Source organism: Mustela nivalis (genome assembly GCF_964662115.1).
Source record: "Mustela nivalis genome assembly, chromosome: 3".
Lineage (NCBI taxonomy): Eukaryota > Metazoa > Chordata > Mammalia > Carnivora > Mustelidae > Mustela > Mustela nivalis.
In genome coordinates this window covers 38019225-38039377 of record NC_139022.1, presented here as the reverse complement: position 1 = coordinate 38039377, position 20153 = coordinate 38019225, and the positions used below count along the sequence as shown (strand labels likewise).

General features: G+C 38.5%; 1 long non-coding RNA gene across 4 annotated transcripts in view; it reads left to right on the top strand.

The window, feature by feature from the left end:
* The window catches only part of LOC309861338, a 650329-nt gene that overhangs the window by 163452 nt on the left and 466724 nt on the right, over nt 1-20153 (top strand). The window contains exon 1 of one of the 4 annotated variants that reach the window (XR_014309884.1): nt 6956-7127. The exons of the other annotated variants lie outside the window; for them this stretch is intronic. This is a non-coding gene — a long non-coding RNA (uncharacterized lncRNA). Of the gene's footprint in view, nt 1-6955; nt 7128-20153 lie in introns of those variants that run through there. 4 annotated transcript variants of the gene reach the window in all.

Below are 20153 nucleotides of genomic sequence, written 5' to 3'. Positions count from 1 at the left end.
ATTGTCAAGCATGAGGTCAGGGCTAGTGGGAAAGAAAAAAAGCACAATTTGTTGTAAGAGGAGTCCTAATTTGAGTATTAATTCATGGAGAATTTTGTTCTATCAATCTTAGAGGTATCTCTGTAAACTTGAAATGCTCTACTCCTTCCGTGGATGAGACATCATTTACCCTCTCTACACTGTTTATGTCAGGGTTTCATGGTTTTCTGTGTGATCCAGTAGAGGGTCTGGCTCTGCAAGTTGGGAATCTCTGAGACAAATATCAAAGAAAAGCAGAAGGTCCTTCACAGAGCCTTGTTTCATTTTTCATTGCAAAGAAACTACAGAAAATTCCTAGGTAATATTAGTTAATGGATTGGGAAAGCATGTGAAGCAGAACATATTGAAAACAGCCTGTAAACACACCAGGTCTGATCAAAGAATAAATAGCCCTTTTTGAAAACCAACAATGGAAATATATGTAACATGAATCATGCTAAAGTTTCTACAGTGCTTGCACAAGGGGAGCAGTCACTAGGAGTCATGTAAGATAGAAATTTCTGGAATTTCTAGTTAAAATATTTTTAGCATGGCCATTTGCAAAGACACTTTAAGAATAAACAGCATAATAAAGTGTCATATACACATTGTCCAGCTTCAGTAGTTATCAGCATTTTGTAATCTTATTTCATCGATTGTTGCTGAAATTATTTGAGCAAAACCCCAATACCATAAATTCTTCAGAATATATTCCTAATGCCTACTGACTTTTTCCATATATACATTTTCATTAGCATAACTCATCTTATGAATGATAACATCTAGTAACCAGTCTCTGTTCAGTTTGCCTAAATATCTAAATAAAACCTCCCTGTTTTCTTTTTGTTTAGGGAGAGAGAGGCCAAAGGAAAGAGGACGGACAGAGGGGAAAGAGAATCTTAAGCAGGCTCCACACGCAGCATGGAACCCTACAAGGGGTTTGATCTCATGGTGCTGAGATCATGACCTGAGCCGAAATCAAGAGTGGGACACTTAACTGACAAAGTCACCCTGAGCTTCCCTAAAATAAAGGCTGTCTTTTTACAGTTGGTTCCAGTCAAAATCTAAACAGTCTAAACATTGCTCTTACTTAATGTTTGTAAATTTCTCTTACTTTGTAGCAGTTTTCCCTGCTTTTTGCCCCCATTGCCATTTATTTGTCAGAAGAGAAAGGAGGTCTAGAGGAATTTTTCGTAATTGGCATTTGTCTCATTGCTTCTTGGTGGCATCATTTGCTTAACTTTTTCATCCATTCCCCACGTTTCCTGTAAAGTGTCGAGTCTCAAGTATTTGATTCTGAGCCTCCCCCTCTCTCTCCATTGCTCGCTCTCAGCAAAACAAAAGAGCTTGGAAAGGTACTCGTGGAGGTGCTGGGACTTTTCTAATACATCACACTGGGAGGAGGGTGCACTTTCATTGGCGTTAAGAAAACGCCAATCCTTTAGAGTCGCAGCCTCTTGGATCTGTGAATTTCCCACCTAGCGCTCATCCGTGCATAATCCTTGCCAAGACGTTTGCTTTCTTTAGAGATGACAGCATCATGATTTTTAATGTTATCATTCCTTCTGCATTTATAGCTGAAATTGTTCCATAAAGCATAACGTTCCTTCATGCAATATTATTATCACAAAATAGGGTTTGTACAGAAACAGAAAACAGATCTGATTATGCATGAGACCCAAAGCAGTTGAAGGATTTATGGAATGTTAGGAATGGTGGGGAATCCAAAAGAATTGATTATGTGTGTTTACTCATTTGCATAATAATAGTTTATATTTTAGCACCCTTATAGTTGACCAGTGAGGGTTTTTTTAGAAAACATTGTTATGTGCTCTGATCAGTTGCACACATTATTCACTCTGATTGTCAAATTACCCTATTTTTGACCAATAGGAGCTTGTTGGCTCTTTTGTCTCTTTTTATATGGCTCCAGTAATTTTTGAAACCTGTCTTGGTTTTTGGCACCAGATGTCCCAGGCTCATTTTGAATATTCCCAGACCTGAAATCACACAATTTCCCCGCAAAGAGCCTTTGTTCTCTTAATAGGAAATGACAGTTTGAATCTAAACTCTTCTTTGCTACTGCATTCCCATTTCTTTTAGACTTTTTCAGGAGACTTTTTTCAGGACCTGAGAATCCAAACTTACATAATGAAAATATATCATGAGTTTATGGGAATATCGGGCATTTAAATTTCAAATTAGAGGGTACTTACTACTATGATTTTATATTCACATCTCTCTCTCTCTTGTTAAATCTAAAAATCTTGGTTCTTAAGGGTATTAACATAGTTACTTAGATCTTTATCCTATGATATAGTAGTCTCAAAACAACAATGCCACCATTTCTAATAAGACCACTGAGGACAGTGGAAGATTTCTTTCTGGTTCTTTTTGTCCTTAGGATATATCCCAAAAAGACTGGAGAATGGAAATACTGTCTTAATTCCTCAACCTCATTTCTTTATATGGATTTTCTACCAACCTAGTATACTGTTACTAGGTTCATTTGCTCCAATTACTTTTCAAAGTACAGGGATAACTTTTTTGTTAGTTAACCTCAGTTTTGTTTATTTACTTAAAACACTCACCATTGTCCAAAGTAAAAACTTTTTAGACTTAACAAAAGAGAGAGAGAGATGTGAATATAAAATCATAGTAGTAAGTACCCTCTAATATGAAATTTAAATGACTGATATTCCCATAAACTCATGAAGCCCAACTTTCATCTGTATCTCTGCCTGTTCTTAGATGTAAGAGTTTTTAGTCATTTTTGGTCGATCTTTATGTATTTTAAAAATAATATGTATGTATGCACACACACATATATGTATACATGGACATGTACAAACTTGTGTCTGTGAATCGATACCCCTGTATTGTATGTGTACCTTACATATTTCCAGTCTGTTTCTTATGCAAACAGTAATACAATACTATTAAAAACTGGTCTGTATGTGGGTTTCTGGTGTTTTTTGTTTTTTGTTTTTTTTGTTGTTTTAGATTTGATTTATTTATTGCTAGAGAGAGAGAGAGAGAGTGCACAAGCAGAGGGAGTGGCAGGCAGAGGGAAAAGCAGACTCCCCGCTGAGCAGGAAGCCTGATTCAGGGCTCCATCCCAGGACCCTGAGATCATGACCTGAGCTGAAGCCATTTTGGTGCCCCTGCATGTTGGTTTCCCACCTAACTGTTGGTCCTGGTGCTCACTGGGTAACAGTAGAGTGGATCTTTCTCATTCATACTTATAGCTGTAGTGTACTTTGTGGAAATTTGCTCAGGGAGCCCCCTAGGGATAGGCCTTGATTTTTCCCATTATTACAAATACTATTAAAATTAATTGTCTTTGCATGTAATCTTTTAGACTATTCTCAGTGAATACGGGGAAAGTCCTGATAGTGAGGACCATGGAGATAAAGGCCACTAAGTTAGACTTTAAATGCTCTTAGGTGGTATCACTTAGCATTCCCTCCTGTAATGTGTAAGAGGACCTGATTCCCTGTGGGCCTTCCATGGAGACTGTTGTCAAGATTTTAGACATTTGCTGATCAGATACATGAGAAGTTGTATTTGACAATAGGTTAATGTGAATTTTTTATTATGAATGAGGATAAGCATCTTTACATGTCTTTAATCTTTTTTAAAACATTATTTGTTGGTCTTCTTCTCAAATGTTCTTTAAATTTCCTAGGATATCTTTACTGTGATAGGTTACTGATTATATATATATATATATATATATATATAATTTCTAGTTTGTAATTTTCTTAGTATAGTCTGTATATTATATACATTATATATAATTTATAGTTTGTATAATTTCTAGTTTTTAATTTGCTTAGTATATTCTGAACTTCTTGATGTACTAACTTCCGTTTCTGAACTTTTTCTTTTTGTCAGTACCATATAGTTTAATTATAGATGTTTTAATAATGGCAAGAAAAAGCCTCCCACTTCTTAGCACTTCTCTGGCTGTTATTGTCCTTTAGTTTTTTTCCTGTGAACTTGGAAATGAATTTATATAGCTCTAGAAGCAATTTGTAGGGTATTTGTATTGGGATTGTATTAAATTTATTAAGTAACTTGGAGAAAATTTTTTTCATGTTGTATTTTCTTATCCAAGAACACGGAACGTATTTTTACTTCTGCAAGTCTATTTTGGTGTCTTTCAGCAATGTTGTACAGAAAAAAATATTGTAGGCAAAGCATTTAATAAAATATGATATCGGAGCCAGATTTCCTTAGTGCTATTGACAACTGAGCTAAACAGTTTACATTGGAATATCCACATTAATATGGAGACAATGAATGTCTCTCAGAGTAAATAAGTTTCTACTGAAAAATATACATCATTCAAAGAATCAATTTTTATTACTTTATAAACAATTTTTGCTGTCTTATTTATTAGATAACTTTAAATGAGGCTGATCGTATTTCTACTTGAATATTCTGAATAACATATTTACCCCATAATAAAATTAGACCTCTGGTTGTACATCCTAATTTACATATAAGGTGGTCTTAGGGTCAAGTTAGCTTCATAGTATAATCTCTTTACTTCAGGTTGAATCTCAGTGTATGCATGATTAAATAGAAAGTGACTCTTAATCTCACAAAACAGACTGAGGGTTGCTGGGGGTAGGGGGTTGGGAGAAAGGGGTGGGATTATGGACATTGGGGAGGGTATGTGCTTTGGTGAGTGCTGTGAAGTGTGTAAACCTGGTGATTCACAGACCTGTACCCCTGGGGATAAAAATATATGTTTATAAAAAATAAAAAATTAAAAAAAAAATAAAATAAACAGAAGAAAACAAATAAAAGTAAAGTAAAAAGTAAAAAAAAAAAGAGAGATGTGAATTATGTACTCATTGAAATGCATCAGTATCTGAGAAAAAAAAAGTGGTATATTTGTGTCTGCATGATCTTCTGTATTATTTTGACCAAGTTAAATAACTGAATATTTAATAATGCCAAATGTAAATCCAGATGAAAGGAAAATAACCTGAGGTGTGTGTAGGCCCTGTGACTTGACTCTTTTATCGAATATGGAACAGAACTTGGGAGTCCTGGGTAGACAGCGCTTGGAGGCAGCATGGATGTAGTGGTTCTCCAATGAGAGTGGTACCTTGCCATCCATGGACATCTGGGAGTAGGTAGGGAGCGTTGTTTGTCTGAAGTAACAATTGAGAGCTGGGAAACCATGTTCTTGCCAGTTTACAGGCAGAACCAGATATTCAGTTCTCTTGCTATAAAGACAGAATCTTCCATGATGGAGAAAGGTCTTGTCCAAGTTTTGTGGAAGGTATTGAAAATCTGGGAAATCTAGGGGCGCCTGAGTTGCTCAGTCATTAAGCGTCTGCCTTGGGCTCAGGTCATGATCCCGGGGTCCTGGGATTGAGCCCTGTGTCAGGCTCCCTGCTCAGTGGGAAACTTGTGTTTCCCTCTCCCACCCCGCAGGCCCCAGCTTGTCTTCCTTCTCTCATTGTATCTCTCCCTGTCAAATAAATAAATAAAATCTTTAAAAAAAAATTCTGGGAAATCTGGGATCCTTGCTTTGTGTTACATGGCTAGAATCACATTAATTATGCTTTTATTTTATTTTATTTTTTGAACAAGTGAATGAACTGGTGGCAGGGAGGGGTAGAGGGGCAGAATCTAGTCAGCGCAGAGCCCAGTATCGGTTTCGATCTCATGACCCTGAGATGATGACATCAGCTGAAATTAAGACTTGGATGCTTAATTGACCGAGCCACCCAGAAACCCCTAATGATGGATTTAGAATTCCCACTGAATCCAGTTTCTTAAAAAATGAGGGCAGAATTAGACCAGACTAGTTTCTTATTTGTCACATTATTTATGTGTGACCAGGAGCAAAACAGTGCCTTTATTTTTTAGTAAAACCTATAAATCAATAGACACTATACTGTATACCAAAGGATCTGAAGTTTTATTTGGGAAGGATTGTTTTTCTTGGACTGAATGCTTAAATATTCTTATGGTGAGCTTTGAGATTGTGCAGAAATTAATTAGGTTTTTCCCTTATGCATGTCTCTGTGGGATAAAAAGGCATAGTCAAGGGAAGCTGAAGGCCCTGGGAAGACTTTATTATTGCCAATTCTCACACTCCAATAGCTATATAATGGAAATAGGTACTTTCCTTAACGGTGCTAACCAGTATTTCACTGTTTCCATGAAATTGAAGTTTTAACACCCTTGTTTTACTAGAGAGTCCTCACTACTTGATCCATGGTGTGGCAAAATGGTTCTTCCTTTTCTGGAAAGAAAGATTTTGTCTTAGTTTGAGCTCTTGAATCTGACTACTCCAAGAAGTGCTGCTTTTTTCCTGAGGTGCTATTTCTGGAAACAAGGTCATTAAACTTCAAATGAGAGAGTGGGTCCTCTTATTCAAATGGTAATGCTTGGCAAGGTGTTCTTTGGGAAAAAGAAAATAAATTTTATCATGATCTCTGTAATAGCTCAGGAAAACAGCAATAGTAAAAACCAGAAGGAAGTATTAGGTCATCACTAAGCTTTTCTCTTGGAGGAAGGAGATGTTAACTCTGAAGGTAAACAGATTCATCAAAAACCTACCAAGATAGAAAACAAATGCTAGCAGATCATTGCTAAGTACCAACAGAAGATTTTTCTCTCAAATGCCAGCCACCAGAGATGATCAGAACTGCAAAACCTCAATCCTTCCAGTCACCACCTCAGTGTCTTGCTTCAGAATGTCAGAAGTGGGCACAGGAAATCAGCGTTGGCTGTTTTCCCATCCTTTAGAAAAAAGCCGGAAGCCCATCATGAATGAAAGCACACAACACTGCGTTTGCCATCTGCCCAGCTTCCAAACCTCTTGTATTTTATAGCAGTCGCCTGCCAAAACCCCAACACGCCAAAACCAGAATAAAACCCCCCATCTGAAAGAGAGAAGATGGCAAATAATAAAATCGGCCAGACAGCAGAGAAGTAAAATTGCAGAAAATCAGGCTAAAATAGCAAAACTGTGAGGCAGTGTGGAGAGAGCTTAGGAAATGGTGTACAAAGGCAGATTTAGAGAAAACTCGAAAGCTGAGGATAATGCAGACCATTGTTCAGTGGAAAGGTTTTCCAAAGCGAGTATACTTGCTGGTAAGAAAATATTAAGCTTTTCCAGAAAATGTGACTTCTTTCTTGTTCTGAATATTCAAGCTATGTTGGTTTGAGATAAAGCAAACCTTATGTCTTAGAGCTGTTGGGCCCTGTTTTAGTTTGATAAAAGAATAGCTTTCTGGGAGAGAATCAAACTTAAGGTCTCGCAGTTCTTAATTTGTCTTTTGGGAGACGGTCAAAATTAGAAGCCAGATAAACAAAGCTTTGAAATGTTTAAAGCCAGTAATTCGTAAGACCTTTTTAGGCAGATGCGAAGGGGATTGTGACTTTGATTTTATGTAGGTTAGTAGTCCCACTCTAGCAATCAAAATGTATCAATCTTTTCCAATTTATGTTAATAAATTAATCAGGAAGAAATTTACATATAAGTTAGAATGTTTTAAGGTAGCCTACACTTTACCTGAGGGACAATAGGGAAATTTTCCATGAATTCCTTTTGGGGGCTATAGGCCACTTTCATTCCCCTTCCCATCCCTCTTCACATTCATACTTGTATCCTACAAACAGTATTAAATGCCTCCCCCATTTCTCTAAACAATATAGCATAAAAGCCTGAGAAGTAAGATATTTGCCATGATGATGGATTTAAAAAATGTGTATGGATGTATCTTTTAATAGTTTGTGCTATCTTGTCCTCAGATCTCTGGTGGGGGTGTTCCTTTTTCCAAAACCCAGTTAGTGTTAATAGGAGACAATTAGGTTTTCTGTCCAGTTGATAACTGCACTATAAGGGAGTGTTCTGCAAACATGATTGCTGTGAATGGTCATCCAAAACTGAAATGTCTGCACATTTTATCACTAGCCCCTGGGATCTGGACATCTCCTTCAGCTCAGTGCTCAAAGCCTATAGATAAGTCTTACTCTATTAGGTTCAGGGAAATGGCTCAAGGAGTAGTTTGACTGGGCATGTCCTGATCTTGCTATGCATTGAGAAAGCTCTCTCACACTGGAGGAAGTGGGTAAGCTTTGCGAGAATGGAAAACAAGATGGCTTTTATAGGTGAGGGTTCCTGAGAATAAGGGCAGTTGGCTTATGCTAGGATATAATGAATGATGAAAATACGGGATGGGGAAGATACATTGTTGAGGACAAAGAGAATGTCAATGAGAAGAAAGCTAGGAGAGCTATGTCTTAATGCTTGCCTCCAAGAGCTTTACCAGGCATGGGACAGAAGGGGAGTCATGCTATTTTTGGGTACCCTTGTCCCCTTCTGGTAAAGGGAAGGGGAACAGAGCTCCTGGGTGTAAAATATCCAAGTTGACCAGTGTCTTTGAGGAAAACTCAAGGAGCAACGTATTTGATTTGGAACTTTGAGGGATAGTGGCCGCCCCATTCAGATAGAAACTCCTTTTGGCTGTTTTTCCAGATAGCCCTGAGCTGGGTCTTAGTTGGATCAGAATAAATCTTGGGTGGAGAAAAAGGACCAGTGATTTTACTGGTCCCCGTGAGGATGAACTCAGGGTATCTTGCAGAGCACGGAAGGAAGCAGAAAGCAGGAGGCTGTCAAGATCACTGAAGATGAACTTGGAAATTCAGTGTTGTCCAGCCCAGCCCAAGAGCCCAACAGGCTCCTTACAGACAGTGACTACATCCTGTGTCCCTTGGCGTCACCAGTTTTAACCACAGTCTTTAAGACCCAGTGAATGCTCACTAAATAATTCTGGAATAAATGAAAGCTTTGAAGTCATTTAGGCTAGCGTTTGAAGGTGGCTCTGCTCTTGATAAGCTGTGTACTCTTGGGCAAGTCAATTAACCTCTCTGAAACTCTGTTTCCATATCTCTAAAGTTATGATAATGATCCTCACATTGCTGTGAATATTAAACAAGTGTTTCTATTGAACAGATCCAGCATGAGGCCTGTGCTTGCCTCTTTACTATCTTATCTCTGTGCCGAATTCTTTCCTTGAAGTTGTTTTTGTTTTTGTTTAATGCTTTTTAAATTCATTTAAATTCATTTTTCCAACACCAATCTCAAGCACAATTTCTCTGTGAAGATAATTCTACCTCCCTGCTTTTCCCATCTCCTCCCACCTAAATGGGTATAAACTGTTTCTTCAGAGCCCATGCACTACCTTATTTGGTTTGTAAACGTAATTCAGAGTCAGTGTGGCTGTGTTTTAATCACTTCTGATTTGAGGAGTGGGTTGCATTTTTTCTTACTGAGATATTTTTTGCATGTGAGATAATACATAAGAAAAAAAGTAAAAAAAAAAAATCACTTGGTTTGCAGAAGGAAAGTTAAATCTGGAAAAATTTCCTGCCTAGTTGGAAATGTGTGCAGCCTGAGTAAATCATTTTGTCGAGATGAGCTGTGTACAGTGATTGTTTTTAAAGGGTTGGCATTTAAAATATATTGATTTTTTTTCTTTTGCTCACCTGGAACTTATGTCAATAAGTTTTTGTACTGTGTGTCTTTTGACAAGGCACAAAAAACCAGATTCTTTATGAAAAATGTTATTTAAATGTGCAAATTAGAAGAATAGATGGAGTTTCTTGTCCAGTGGATGAGTCAGCCTTATCTCTGTCTCTCTCTGTCTCTCTCTCTTTCTCTCTCTTTTTTGGCTAGACCTAAATACGTTTTAAGATGGTGTTCTGGGGGCACCTGGGTGGCTCAGTCTATTAAGCATCTGCCTTTGGTTCAGGTCGTGATCCTAGGGTCCAGGGTTTGAGCCCAGCATTGGGCTTCATGCTCAGTGTGGAGTCTGCTTCTCCCTCTTCACCTCCCACCTGCTTATGCTCCCTCCCTCTCTCTCTCAAATAAATAAGTAAATAAAACCTTTTAAAAAGATGACATTCTAACAGCTTTCCTGAAGAAATATCTTCTGATATTTAGAAAGAACAATGTAAGTGAAGAATTAAGGATAATGAAGTCAAAATCTAAACAAAATTCGTTAATGAAAGAATCCTTACAAATGATCTAATCTAGTGCCCCCAATTACTTTATAGGCAAGGAATCAGATTCACAGAGGAAAATAACTTAAATTCAGAACTAGTAAGTAGCAAAGAAAGGAACAGATTCCAATTCTGGTTTGCTTTCCCCATATCCCCAAGTATTCTTTTTATTTCTAGTTGTTTTACTAACTTTCTCACCAGAAAAGCCATTCTCTCTAGCTGCTGTGTGAAGCTGTGTTCATATGATGGCCAAGGAAAGAACTGAAGTGTAGAATATTTGGGATCATCCTGTTTATTCTGATGGAGGCGTATAGCTAATCATGGTTAATGGAATGGGTTAACCTTTCTCAAAATAGCATTTCGAGTGGTGAAAAATAGATGCAGTATTTCTACCTTGAAAGCAAGTATATGAGGAAGGATCTGAGGAGGTGATGAATTGAGTTTACTTCTTACTGTACAGCATGCTTATTGCAAGGATGGCTGTCGCTTCCTCACAGAATAGAGATTTGAGGACTGTAGAGTATCTAAATTGCAAATAAGATATTTTTATCCATTTTCTAAAATACTGCATAATTCAGGGTTATTACTGTTCCCCTATGGGGAAGAGAGTCTTCCCACTTCTTTATTAGTTGTAGATTCCAGTAATCAATCACTAATTACATAATAAAGAGGTGAAATTGGGTGTTTAGCATGAAAATATGTAACTGTCACGTTCCTGTATTGTAATCAGCTTCTGTGATTGTGATTATCAGTGATTGGGGGGCAGCAGTTAGAATGCCATCTTTCTGGGATTTCTGAAGAGCTCCAACTGAGCAGTATCTAGAACATTGACTTACTGTTTCACTTTTTCTGCTGTGGTAGCCAAAGTGTATGTAACTTGATTTTTCAGCAATAGTGTAACCTTTGTACCAAGTTAATGCATATAGATCTACCTTACCCTTTTTAAGAGCCCATAGAGAATTCTCTTGAATGGGTATAACATAATTGATCAAAACATTCCCTAATAAATGGACACTTAGGTCTGTTTGCACTTGTTTTTTCTTTTACAAAGTTATTATACTCTTATTTCACTTGGATACATTCCCAGAGCAGGATTTTAGGGTCAAAGGGTATGTGACTTTGCAGTTTAATAAGTATTTCCAGATTGCTTTTTCCAAAAATGTGTCCTAATTTATAACCTTACCGGTAGTGTCTGACAGAAAATATGTTCCTAAGACTTTATCAGTACTGAATGCTGTCAGTCTTTAAAGATCTTGTCAAATGACTGGACAAAAGTTTGGTACTTTCTTTTTATAATTTGCATATTATCTGACTACTTCAGAGATGGTTATTCTTTTGCATTTTCTGGTATGTGAAACATCTTTTCATAGCCTTTGTCCATTTTTATAATGGGTAGTTTGTTAGTGATTTTTTGCATATTTGGGATACTAAATATTTTGCTAAAGTTTTCTCATCTTTCATTTATTTGTTGACTTCACCATGTCTAGGGCTGTGTGTGTGTGTGTGTGTGTGTGTGTGTGTGTTTGAGTCAATATGTCTACATTTTCTTTTCTCACTTACAGGCATCTACTCTTACTTAAGATTCCCCTAAGTACAAGGTTATAAAATATTCTCCTAGATTTATTTCAAAAGTTTCGTATTTTTTTGCACTTAATTCTTTGATGTACCTGTAGTGAAAATTTTGATACAGTGTATTAATATTCTATTTTCCCAGCTAATGATGGATCTTATAAAAAATAATCCCTAAGTTCTAAGAATGAAGGAACAAGAGCTTTAGAAAGCAAAGTGAGGGGTGCCTGGGTGGCTCAGTGGGTTAAAACCTTTGGCTCAGGTCATGATCTCAGGGTCCTGGGATCAAGCCCCACATCAGGCTCTCTGCTCAGTTAGGAACCTACTTCCTCTTTCTGCCTGCCACTCTTCCTACTTTTGATTTCTGTCAGATAAATAAATAAAATCTTAAAAAAAAAAAAAAAAGAAAGCAAAGTGAATTGCCCTAGATCACCCAAATTAATTTTTGGTGTGCTTTTGTTTTCTCCATCTTCTAGAATCCAAGCTCATAAGAGTAAAAATCTTGTGTGCGTTGTTCTGTATCACTGTATCACTGTATCACTGACACCTGACCCTCTTAATAAATACCTGTAGAGACTTCTCTTGATCATTAGATATGACTGTATCTACCTTTTGCCTTAATGTATTTTGTCAGTGTGGTGATGTTAGTAATTACACTATTGATGAGAGGGTTTCCCACTGTGAAGATGTCCAAGTAAGAAAGAAGGATGTTTCAGGGAGAGGATCAAGTATGGTTGTGATCAAAGAGTGTCTCCACTTGACTGTAAGGAAAAAGGAATCCAAAGAACTCAGAGAAGAGAGGAATTCTCACTGGGGATGAGCTTAATAGTCTCAGTTAAGTAGAAGTATATGGATTGTGGATCATTGCAGTTAAATACACTGAAGTGTATGCACACACTAAGAGAAGCCATAGGTGTATATACTGTTGTATACTGTGGACAACTAGAGGGCACTACCCTGTATGAGGCTGTGGTTTGGCTCTGGTTCCATTATGAATCATCTGTTGCTTAACCTTACTGGGTTTCAATGTCCTCAATTCTTTTTTTTTTTTTAAGATTTTATTTATTTATTTGACAGAGAGAGAGACCACAAGTAGGCAGAGAGAGGGGAAGGGAAGCAGGCTCCCTGCCTAGCAGAGAGCCCGATGTGGGGCTCAATCCCAGGACCCTAGGATCATGACCTGAGCCGAAGGCAGAGAGGCTTAACCCACTGAGCCACCCAGGTGCCCCGAATGTCCTCAATTGTTAACCGAATAGTAGGTCCTATATATTCTACCTAATATTTACTGAGTGCTTACTATGTAGAGAGATGGCACTTCCTCCAGTCCCAGAATCCCCATCTCCCATAAGTGTAACAATAGCTCAGTTTCATGGGGAGAAAGTTTCATTTTTGGTGAATTACTGTTTTCAGGATCATTTAACCAGTGAGTAGCAGAGGGAGGTTTGTATCCCCAGTTGTGTCTGACTCCCCGAGGTTCTCAGTCTTTCTAGTTGGAATATGTGAAGCTGGTACCTGTCTGCATGTGAGCAGGAGACCCTTAAGTTTCTCAGTATCTTTGGACTCTGATACACATTTGTTAAGTAGTAACATTTCATGGTTCCCATGCCCAAGCCAAAGATTATGTGATGATCTTTCAGGTTTCTTTGCTTATGGTCTTGGGACACTGTAAATGACAGTAGATTCCAATCCTACTGAGATGTTGGAAGCTAAAGAAAGTCATGGTTTCTTAGCACACATCTTTCTAACAGTAATTTTTCTCCTACCTCTGCACTAAAGTAGTGAGTGGAACCAACCCAAATAGCTGAGTGTGTGAAAGATCTCTTGATCTCTACAGAAGTTGGAGCTAGAAGGAGCAATCATCAGTCTCAAAGTAGTGAGCTCACAGATGTCTTCAACAGACTTCCTAATGTTTTGTGTGTTTAGCGAGCAGCGGAGAAAATCCAAGTGCATCAACCAACCGGTCGTCATTGAGATTAAAGATTTCACTGTGTAGCTATTACAATTATGAGTCATGATATACTGGAAAGTTTTCACATCCATCCACCATCATTGTCCTCTGCCTTCTGATGTGGTACTGTCTTTCTTTTATGAATCGCCATGAACTGGGGATTGTGGTAGGAGTTCTTACAGAGAACCCCAACTTAACTGTCTGTGTACCTTGTCATCAGACTTGACTGTGACATGCTCTGACTTCAGGCAACAGCTGAAGGATCCTCAGTCATCTGTCCCTTTGGACACACTGAAATAAAGGAATACACTGAATTTCTTTAGATTAGAGCTCTGGCTTCATCGTTCTCAGACTTGCTACTCAAGCATCACTGTCAGTTCCTGCTCTGTTGAACTCTGCTTCCTCAAAGATTAGCTGTTGGTTTTGATTTTGAGTAATTAGGTACAAAAATGCTGTAAGTCTGACTAGCATTTCATCTTTGTTCTGAATATGAGATGGGAGGTGTTTTTCCTTAAGTGTTCAGATATGCGTTTCTGGATTCATTTTATTTATCTCAGAAGTATCCTAGAGAATATTTGCTGTCTCAAACTCTCTCAAACACCTTGCCTGGATCTCCATCTTGATGTTTCTACTTACACTATAAAGATGCTACAAGCCACAATAAGCAAATTGGATATAACTTCAAAGCTTGATTTTTTAAAAAAATTATGTTGACGGTGACTGACACCCATCATACTTGTCACTGTCGCTCCTGCTAGACACCCCCGTTCTGATCAGAAAATGCATCAGTGGCAGAGCCTGTGGTTCCCTAGGCTGAGTAAAACCATGTTAGAGATGTTACAGTTGTTTTCACTGAAAGTTGCTGACCTTACAAATGAAGGTTCATCAGATGAACTTGTAAAAATGAACTGCTCTAAGAAAAAAGATGCTGAAGCAAATAGTGTTGGTGGAGGGCTTGGGCAACTGTCACATTATTCCAAGTGTTTGTCATATGATGCCAGGTAGAGGGGACCAGGTGGGTTTCCAGTGTCTCCCAGCCTCATGCTGCAGAATGCTTGTGCACGTACGTGGGATGCATCCTGGTCCTATTTAACTCTATTTCCTTATAGGGTGGGCATGAGATTAGTCTCAGAGGATGAAATAGACTCCGTAGGTAGATGGCATTGCTGGTGCCTGGGGGACTCTGAGAAGTTGAGGCCATGGGTAATCCCTCCTGCTGTAGTTGATGGCCAGGCTGCCAGGAAAGAGCCACTGGAATTTTCTCATGGTCATTCCTTTCCCCATGTAGTGATAATGAAATGTCTATTGTCCATTGAGTAAGAAGGAGAAATTAAGACACAGGTGCCTGTCTTGGATGGTTAGGGAAAATAGGACAATGTATGGAAATGCATCTTCAGCTCTATAGTGCCTTGGAAGTCTTCGCCCTATTAACCACATTGCCCTCCCTACGTCACCCACTGTGTGCTGGTGATTTTAAATCAATTTAACATTAAAACAATCCACTAGGTTTCTTTGAGAGTATTTAAATTGACCACTTCAATGTCCAAGTATACACACAAAAGCCTGCTCTTTGTCCATACATTTGAGTGAGCCTCATTAATGCCAGTGGGCATTGTGAATGTGTATGAGTACATAAAATGCATTTGAAAACCCTTTAACGGTTCATTCACATAAGCTCTGTTTTGTGTATTAAAATATGACGAAGTGTGCTCTTACTCTTTTCTCTAAGTTGAAGCAATATGCGTCAGTGTTCATTTCTTTAAATGTCAAGATTGTGCATTTTCTGCATTCAGGAAATTAATCGGAAATGTAGAGGTAGCCAGCAGCATGTGCTATTCCAGGCCAAGTTTTGCAGTGTAGGAAGTGAATTCCTGATGGTATTTTCATTGCAGTAGTTGTGGTCATGGCTTTGAAAAGTGGCAGTTCTGAAATTGACAATGTATCATCATCATCTTTTTTTTTTTTTAATGCAAGAAACACCCACTTAAAATGGTTGGCTTTTTTCTCTGAATTCCTGTAGGCAGATAATTTTTACAATCAAGTTGCATAGAAACCATTCATTCATAAAGGATAACATCTGAGATATTTCAGTGAAACATTCATGACCTCTGCTTTTTCTAAAGCAGTAGGCAGTGACTTTGAAACTGCCCAATTCTTTCCTTTGAAAAAGATCAAAAACAGCACCTGCACAGAAGGGGGTGTGTGTTTGTGTGTGTGTGTTGGCCTGAAATCCTTGAGGGCAGAGGCTGTGTCTGCTCATTCAGTACTCCCAGTGCCTACAGCTGTGCTTGGCATGGAGTGGGTTCCTGTGAATCTTTAGAAAATGTGTTTGCCAGTGGTGTTCTGGAAACCTCCAGGCTCTCTGCATAGGCAATGTCAGCCTGCAGTAAAGTGACCATAGTTTGTAGTTGAGAGTCAAAATGTTGTCTGATTTCCTGAGAATATCTTGACACAGTCAAGACAAATGAGTGGGTGTTTCCCTTACAGATTTTATGATGTTTACATGCCTGTTTATCAGAAGTGATACTGTAAAAATTGAATGATGACGAACCTTGCTGTTTTGACAGTCTAGTGTTTGCTAAAAGCAGCAAAGGAACTGGAGTGGAAAATATTTTAATACCCAGTCTATCCTTTGTCACTTATTTTAAAGAGGAATCATAAAAGCATCATTATTAATTTCATGTAAAATGAACAAAGTGATCATTTACAATGTAGCTGTCAGTTAAAGTTTTTGTGTGTAGCTTGAGCTAAGTACCTGATATCGGTATGGAGAGGTCTTTGGTCTTCTCTTCGTGTGGGAAAAATCTACTAGAAATTCTGCCTGTGATAGAAAACTAGCAGCAGTGCCCACTGACTAGAAAGCTTGCATAAGGATCGGGGAATCTGGGTATTTTAAATTCTGCCTTAGTTCCAACAGAGTCAGATCCTCCTGCCTCACTTCAGAAACATTCTTTATGAGATCTTGACATTTTACTATCGCAGAAGTTTCTTTAAGTACTTGCCTAGAACTTTTTATTAAGATTGGGAGAAAGAATATATAGATTTATTATTGTAAAAGTTAGATTATGGGAAAACAGCAATTTAAGGAGAAGGAATAAACATTAGATAAGGGAGCGTATACTATTTCTCTACTCCCCCCCTTTTTTAAAGTAGACCCAAATTAGTATGGAAAACATGTAACTTAATTCCCTTTTTATTACCTTAAATATAGGGAATCATAATACAGTAGGAGATGAGATGAATATTTTTTGTAAGTTATATAGGATTGGAAAAGGTTTCTTAGAAGCAGATTTTGGGTTTTAAATGCCTGGTTTCTTCATATTCCTATACCTTTCAGTAAACACACATTTTCATTAAAACACAGTGATGAGGTTTAGGTCACAGACCTGGTTGCTTTTAAATAAGAGAAAAACTGTCTCACTTAGAAATGGAGGGGTTTTTGCCTCATGGTTGCTGTTCTGACTTTTATTTTTTTAATCTTTCTTAAAAAGTTTAAATCTAGTATAATGAATGTGTGATTTGTTAGTTTCAGGTGTACATTATAGTGACTCAACAATTCTGTATGCTGGACTGAGTCTGTTTTACAGACTTAGCTAGGATAGAAGAAAAATTAAGCTATGTCATCCAATGAACCTTCAGTTATTGTGAACAAGCTGACAACTCCAGCAGTTTTTATAGCAGTTCTGAAGATTTTCCCCTAGAGCAGGAAGCCATCACGAACTTTAAAATGTGGAGCGAATCATCTAATTATGAACATGTTGGGTTCTGCAGAGCGATAAATCGACTGTTGAAGCCTATTTCCTGTCTATGAATAGCGACTCAAAGGAACTTGAACTTGGGGTCTCTTAGTGTGTTATACTCCAGACTCATGCCTTCCATAAATACTTTTTTAAAAAATATTTTATTTATTTTACAAGTAGGCAGAGAGGCAGGCAGAGAGCTAGAGAGAGAGAGAGAGAGAGAGAGAGAGAGAGAAGGAAGCAGGCTACCTGCTGAGCAGAGAGCCCGATGTAGGACTCAATCCCAGGACCCTGAGATCATGACCTGAGCTGAAGGCAGAGGCTTTAACCCACTGAGCCACCCAGGCGCCCCGTAAATACTTTTTGAGCACCAACCCTGAACTGGGTACATTATGGCCACTGGGGAAACAATAATAAAAGTACAGAGGTAGACAAATCTATAATAGAATGTGAAGAAAGAAGGACTATAAACAAACATGAAATACAGAAGGACATAAAGAATGACAGGGGCTGTAATTTTATATTTGGTGGTCAGGAAAAGATTTCTCTGTGGAGGTGATCTTTGCGCAAAAACTTTAATGAGGTGATGAATAAGGCGAGGGTGTGAACCACAGGTGTATCGGGAGGATTAATGTTCCAGAGAGTGAACCTTGAGTGTGAACCACTTGAGGCATGAGTTTGCTTGGTGTGTTGAATGATGAGAGAATCAGCATGGCGGTGGGGGAGGGAGGAAGGGTATGAAAGGAAGCCAGAGGTATAGCCAAACTCCTTACCCTGTGGAGCCTTCTAGATGTGGTGAGGTCTTAAATTTCTGGCCTACGTGTGATCCCTCAGGATGCCAAGGTAGAAACAGACTCTCCTTAGGAGGCTTTTGAGCTCTCAGCTGGAGATGTATGTAAGTGACTGGACCATGGATAATGATAAACTTGGTGAGAAGGAGTTAGATTTGAGTATAGTTAGGGTTTGGGGTACTTACTGGCATCAGAAAAAAGCCTGAGGATTTCCTGCTGAATATTTTCCAGCCAAGTATTTTCAGGTACTGTTATTCTGGAATCAGTAGAGTTTGTCAGGCTTTAAAAAGATGTAATTGAAAAAAAAAAAAAGATGTAATCGAATATTTTTATGTGCTCAGAAAATGTGTTAAGTTTGGTGAACACCCCCTGTTGGTAAGATCCATCATTCTTTCATTTTCACCTTGTGGTCTGCTCTTCCGTAGGATACTAGCCTTCTCTTAAATTAACACAATGCTGATAGGCACCCAAATGGATCTTTCTCTTCTAGCTATAACTGTACAATCTAGTTCATGGGTCTTGTTTCATCATTCCTAACCTAGCATTTACTCTGTATTCTTCATTCATTAATGTATGCAACAAGTACATACTCATTTTTTAAACAAATACTATTGAGTCTCTACAGTATGCTAGGTATGCAGAACTTGACAAAACAGACGGTATTTCACCTGCAGAGTTTTCAAATGGAAGGAGAGAGAAGATAAGTAGATGAGTAAATGTATAGTTTACCATATGCTGGTAAGCATTTGGAGAACACTAAAGCAGGAAGGGGTGGGCTTCCTAGGTTAATGGGGCAATGCAGGGGAATGGTGGTTTGAATCAGATGTCAAGGAAACCCTCTTTGAAAAGGTGCCATCAGAGAAAGCAGATGAAGCAGGTAAGACAACAAGCCATGTATATATGTGGAAGGAAATTGATCCCAGGGAAGGAATTGCCATGTAGCAAATGCAGGGAATTGGGAGTGTGTCCAGTGAATTCTTGGAAGAGCTGGGAGGCCAGTGTACCAGATGAGCTGGGGCAAGAGGAAGCAGGGGCCTAGATGGGGCAAGTGGGGCAAGGCTCAATGATTGGATGTTAGAGAAAGAACACTGGAACATTTTTGAATGGGGGAGTGACATATTCTTCTGTTCTTAGTGGGATCACTCTGTTGGTGTGTTTAGAATGAGAATGAAGTTGGGGGACAAATGTAGACAGAAGACAGATCAGGAGGCTGTGTTAGTATCATCTTTATTGGTTACACAAGCACAGGGCTCCCTGCCTGTGTGAGGCTCTGCCTGCCGTCCTTTAGCAGTCATTGTCACTGTTGAATGATTTCTCCCGTCTACACGGAAACTTTGTTACTTTCTCACCCCACATGGTTTGTGTGTGTGCGTGTTTTAAATTCTCCATTTTCCTTACAGTTGAGATTATAAGCTTCTCCTCCATAAAACTTGAAATCTTCTGAGTTTTTAGTTTTATTGTGTTTTACTAAGTGCTTCCAAGGAGAGGGCAAAAAAAGGCTTACAAACCGTCTCAAGACTAAACAGCCCGGTACTTTTCTGCAGATAAGTGCCAATGTACAGATCTGCAAAGATGCTGAAATGGCTGGCTCTAATATCCTAGAGGAAATGGTCAGATGGACTTGCTGTTGCAGTAGAGGAAAGTCAGTGTCATTTCATTGATAATCTATGAAAATGTGTCAATAGAAATTTAAAGCAGAGCAACTCCTGTCTGTGTTTTCATGAATCTGCAGGTGTGTAATTATATCCACATCTGTTTTTTACAGATAGATGCACTTTGAAGTTGGTTTGCGGTCCCCGGATTAGAGTTTACCAGACTTTAAAAATTGACTGCAAATGGTGGCTCTAATCTCTTAGCAGTAGCCAGATTTCCCAAGGCTCTGTTTGAGTTGTGATCGCACGTGTCTGACGGAAGGGTTTATGTCAGGCTTCTGTACTAAAGTGCAGCGAAAGCTAAAAACATAGCAGTGGACAGTTCCACTTACTCTCAAAGGGTTGTTTATCTGAAGTCAAAAGAATAGAAACAGATTTGCAAGCAACTTTAGGGCTA